The following is a 6,059-nucleotide window of genomic DNA, read 5'->3' on the forward strand; positions in this document are numbered from 1 at the left end:
GGATACCACAGCTAAAGATCTGTTGGAGCATTTAGTAGGAAGGATGGATAAGCAAGAAGCTAACCAAGAGCAACTTTTAAAATTCCTCAAAAGTCTATCCACTCGGTTGGATGTTGTCCAGAACACCCTAGTGGCTGGTGGATCACCTGGGCCGGCAGTGGCCCCTGTACCTCAGGCCGCAGCAGCAGCTTCTTCCTCGCAGCTACGGTTACCTAACCCACCCAAGTTCGATGGAGACCCTAAAAATTGCAGAGGATTTTTAAATCAATGCTCCATACAATTCGAGCTTCTACCTGGGAACTTCCCCTCCGGAAAAACGAAAGTGGCCTATGTGATTTCGTTATTGTCCGGTCAAGCTTTAGCATGGGCTTCCCCCTTATGGGAGAGGGACGACCCCATTCTACATAACTTCAACCTCTTCTTGTCCACCTTCAAGAAAATATTTGATGAGCCAGGAAGGGTGTCCAATGCCGCTTCCGGCTTACTACGTCTCCGCCAGGGAAACCAGTCTGTGGGGCAGTATGCGGTCCACTTCAGAACCATGGCCTCTGAACTTCACTGGAACGATGAGGCCCTAGTAGCTACATTCTGGCAGGGCCTTTCAGACCGAATCAAAGACGAGTTGGTATCCCAGGAACTCCCTACGTCTTTGGACGACATTATCTCCCTCTGTGTCAAAGTTGATTTGCGTTTCAAGGAACGTAATTCCGAGAAGGAACAGTCGCGGCGTAGTATGATTCGCTTGGCCCCCAACTTCCAAACCCCTGTTCTTCCCCCTGAAGAGTCCATGCAACTTGGGAGGACCCGCCTATCAGCCGAAGAGAGGGAGAGGAGATTTCGGAACAAGTTGTGTTTATATTGTGGAGAGAGTGGCCATCTTCTGAGTTCTTGTCCCAAACGGTCGGGAAACAACAGGGCCTAACGAGTTCTGGAGCTGTATCGTTGGGCCTCTTTTCTCAGTGTCAGTCAGTTCCCAATAGTAATGATTGCCTGTCTATTCCCATTTCCCTTCAGTTAGGACAAAAGACCTTCCCGCAGTCGGCTCTTCTAGATTCCGGAGCCGCAGGAAATTTCATTTCTGCCACAGTAGTTAAACAATTCGCTATTCCCACACAAGCCTTGGAACAACCCATCTCTCTGATGGCCATTGATGGGGGAAGAATCCCTGAGGGGTCCATCCTGGTACGCACTATTCCTCTTCTACTTCAGATAGGAGCACTTCATCGGGAGAAGATTTCTTTTCTAGTAATACAGAGATCTACCAACCCAGTCATCCTAGGACTTCCATGGCTTCGTGTCCACTCTCCCACCTTGGACTGGAAATCTGGTCACATATTGTCCTGGGGACAGTCCTGCTTCTCTCGCTGCCTACAGAGAGTGGTTCCTCCAAATAGTCCCAGACATTCCCAAGAATTTCCTGTGACTCTCCTGCCTGAGCCATACCAAACCTTCTCTGATGTTTTTTGTCAACAAGAGGCCACTAGACTTCCCCCTCACAGAATCTGGGACTGTGGCATTGATCTGATACCTGGTAAACCCATTCCCAGGGGCCGTGTTTACCCCCTTTCCCTCCCGGAGTCTAAGGATATGGAGGAGTACATCCAAGAAAATCTAAACAGGGGCTTCATCCGCAAGTCTGCCTCCCCAGCTGGGGCTGGCTTCTTCTTCGTAAAAAAGAAAGATGGGGGCCTCCGCCCTTGCATTGATTACAGAGGCCTGAATGCCATTACCGTTAAAAATCGGTATCCACTGCCACTGATTTCTGAATTATTTGACCGGATGAAGGGTGCCACCATCTTTTCTAAACTTGACCTCAGAGGAGCGTATAACCTTATACGCATTAAGGAGGGGGATGAATGGAAGACGGCTTTTAACACCCGAGACGGCCACTTTGAATATCTGGTCATGCCTTTCGGGCTATGCAATGCCCCAGCCATATTTCAGAGCTTTATGAATGAGCTGTTTCAAGACCTCTTGTACCAATCTGTAGTCATCTACTTGGACGACATTCTCATCTTTTCTCAAGATCTAGCATCTCATCGTACTCATGTATTGGAGGTCCTCTCTCGTATCCGAAAAAATCAGTTATTTTGCAAATTGGAGAAATGCACCTTCGAGCAGAGACAAATTCCCTTCCTGGGATATATTATTTCGGGCACCGGTCTACAGATGGATCCCACAAAATTGAAAGCCATACTTGACTGGCCCCAACCTTCGGGCCTTAAGGCCACTCAACGCTTCCTAGGATTCTCCAACTATTATCGTCAATTTATCAAGGGGTACTCCTCTCTCGTGGCTCCCATCACAGCATTGACCCGTAAATCTGCTGATGCTGGTATTTGGTCCTCTGAGGCTATCCAAGCCTTTATATTATTAAAGTCTCTCTTTTCATCTGCACCCATTCTTCAACAGCCAGATTGTTCTCGACCTTTTGTCCTGGAGGTAGATGCCTCTTCTGTTGGCACAGGAGCCGTACTATCACAGCGAGGTCCTTCTGGAAAACTTCATCCCTGCGGATTCTTTTCCCGTCGCTTTTTACCTGCTGAGAGGAATTACGGGATTGGCGACAAAGAGCTCCTGGCCATCAAGTTGGCTCTCTCCGAATGGAGACATTTACTAGAAGGAGCGCAATTTCCTATCACCATATATACCGACCATAAGAATTTGCTTTACTTACGCACTGCTCGATGTCTAAACCCTCGTCAAGCAAGGTGGTCCTTATTCTTCTCACGCTTTGATTTCAACATCACTTTTCACTCGGGATCTAAGAATACGAAGGCAGACGCCTTATCTCGCTCTTTTGATCCAGCTGACATGGAATCCTCGGAAGATAATAAATTCATTGTAAATCCATGTCAAGTATTGGCAGCTACACACCTGAAAAAGGGTTGTCCTCCAGGCAAAACATTCATCTTGCCACATCTACGCACCCGGCTCCTTCACTGGGCTCATCACTCACTCTTCTCTGGGCATGCCGGCATTCGCAAGACCTGGGACTTATTGTCCCGAAGCTACTGGTGGCCTTCCTTGCTGGAGGATGTGAAGAGATTTGTTGCTGCTTGTTCCAAATGTGCTCAACACAAGACCTCTAGGAAGAAGCCTTATGGATGCTTGCTCCCACTACCCATTCCTGATTACCCTTGGTCACAGATCTCCATGGGTTTTATCACGGACCTTCCCCCTTCCAAATCCTGTACTGTAGTGCTTGTGGTCACGGATCGCTTCTCTAAAACAGCCCACTTTATTGCTCTCAAAGGCCTTCCTTCTTCCTCCTCCTTAGCCAATATTTTTATTAAAGAAATATTTAGCCTCCATGGCTGTCCTCAACATATTGTCTCCGATAGGGGATCACAATTCATATCAAAATTTTGGCGGTCTTTTTGCAATAAATCCGGGATTAAGCTTGACTTTTCTTCCGCATATCATCCCCAGTCCAATGGGGCTACTGAGAGAACCAACCAAGAATTAGAGAAGTTTCTAAGAATATTTATCTCTAGTAACCAAGACAACTGGGTGGACCTTCTCCCTTGGGCCGAGTTCGCCCATAACAACCATTTCCATGAGGCCATCTCTAACTACCCCTTTTTTGTTCTGTATGGCTGCCATCCTAGACTACCCACCTTCTCTCAAGTCTCATCTTCTGAAGTTCCAGCAGTGGACTCTCTGTTTCGTAACTTCTCTGATATTTGGGAACAAACCAAGACAAATTTAAAGCAAGCAACTACTCGTTCCAAAAAATTCTACGATAAAAGGAGAAGAATGACTCCAAGTTTTGCAGTTGGTGACAGGGTATGGCTATCCACCCAGAACATTCGTTTAAAGGTTCCCAGTAAAAAATTTGCTCCCAAGTTTATTGGCCCATTTGCTATATCTGAGATTATTAATCCCGTAGCCTTTAGATTGAGTCTGCCTCCCTCTTTACGCATACCCAATGTCTTCCATGTCTCCTTGTTAAAACCGATGATAACCAACAGATTCTCCACCTCATCCAGAACTCCTTCTCCTGCTGTGGATCGGGATCAAGTTGAATACGAGATTAAAACTATCCTAGATTCTCGTAAAGTTCAAGGTGCCATACAGTTCTTGGTAGATTGGAAGGGTTACGGCCCTGAGGAGCGCTCATGGGTAAGAGCCATTGATCTACATGCTCCCCGTCTACTTAAATCCTTCCATAAAAAAATTATTTTGAAACCCTATTAGGTGTTCAGAGTCCACCTTTATGGCAGGGGGTACTGTCACGGACTTACCTGATCCCCGCCGCTCCGTCCAGCCGCACTACCGCATTCAGGACCATGTGACTGCACCCGGAGGTGGTCACATGACCACAACCCTAGAGGCGGGGATTTTGAATCCCCTTCAGTATAAAAACCTCACTCTGACACTCGCTGAGTGTCAGAGCAACACTTACCTGTTTCTGGCTCCTGCTCTTCGTGGATTGCAGTGTCTTCCAGTTTCCAGTGTCTCCTGTGTGCTGATCTCTGCCTGTTTGACTTCCCTGGCTCTCCTATCCCTGTGTACCGACCCGGCTTGCTGACCATTCTCCTATTCTTGTGACCCGTGTACCGAACCTGGCTTGTTGACTCCGAGTTGCCTTCTGAGTCTGCCTGACTCCATTCCTGTGTACCGAACCGGCTTGTTTGACTCCGCTACCTCCGCTTCACTCCGCTGTACTACATCTTGAGGCGAACCTGGGGACCGCGACCTGCGACTCCTGGCAGCGAAGCCCACCCCGCCTTGCGGCGGTTCTTGGTGAACACCGGGGAGATCGTTAGACTCCGCACCTCAGGTAAGCCAGTGCTAATCAAGATTAGTAATATAGTATCCAGAATCTGTTACACTCCTATTGTGGCCCTGACCAAGAAGGGCGCCAATACTAAACACTGGTCCTCTGAGGCCCTTCAAGCTTTCCAAAGCCTTAAAGAAGCATTTTCTACCGCTCCTGTTCTTCGGCAGCCTGATGTAAACCTTCCTTTCTTTCTTGAGGTAGACGCCTCCAATGTCGGACTAGGAGCTATTCTCTCCCAAAGATCTGAGCAACAGAAGTTCCATCCCAGTGCCTTCTACTCCCGGGGCCTGCTACCCGCGGAGAAGAACTACACCATCGGTGACAAAGAACTGTTGGCAATAAAAGTCGCATTGGAGGAGTGGAGATATTTACTGGAGGGGGCTCATTTTCCTGTAACCATCTTCACCGACCACAAAAATCTCCTCTATTTACAGACAGCCCAATGTCTAAACCCTCGACAGGCGAGGTGGTCGCTTTTCTTTTCTCGCTTCGAACTCATTATAACATTCAAACCTGCTGCAAAGAACAGGAAAGCAGATGCTTTATCCCGAGCATTTGCCCCTCCTTCTGACACCTTGGATTCTTCCGATCACCCTATACTGGATCCCAAATGTGTGACTTTGGCCACTTCATCCACCAATATGCTACCGTTTGGGAAAACTCTTGTTCCTCCATCTCTACGCAAGAAAATATTATCATGGTACCATTCTTCACGGTTCTCTGGACATTCTGGTGAACGAAAGACGTTTGAGTTCCTTTCCCGGAGTTATTGGTGGCCTTCTATCAGAAAGGATGTCAGAGAGTTCGTGGCCGCTTGCGAGATCTGCTCTCAATTTAGGTCTTCCCGCAGAACACCAGCGGGATTGTTCCAACCACTACCTATTCCTACTAAACCTTGGACCCATATAAGCATGGACTTTGTCACCGAACTACCTCTTAGCAAGAGATGTAATACCATCTGGGTAGTGGTGGATAGATTCTCCAAGAAGGTTCACTTCGTCCCGCTAACCGGATTACCATCTTCTTCTACCTTGGCTGACCATTTTATTAAGGAGATCTTTCGGATTCACGGCTGTCCGTCCGAGATTGTGTCCGATAGAGGGGTACAGTTCGTCTCCAGATTCTGGCGAGCCCTTTGCAAGAACTTGGGTATCCGACTGTCTCTATCATCGTCTTACCATCCCCAATCTAACGGCCAGACCAAAAGGGTCAATCAAGATCTCGAGACCTTCATAAGGATCTTTTCCTCAGCCAATCAAGATAATTGGGTAGA

Source organism: Mixophyes fleayi, chromosome 9 (genome assembly GCF_038048845.1).
Source record: "Mixophyes fleayi isolate aMixFle1 chromosome 9, aMixFle1.hap1, whole genome shotgun sequence".
In the NCBI taxonomy this organism is placed as follows: Eukaryota; Metazoa; Chordata; class Amphibia; order Anura; family Limnodynastidae; genus Mixophyes; species Mixophyes fleayi.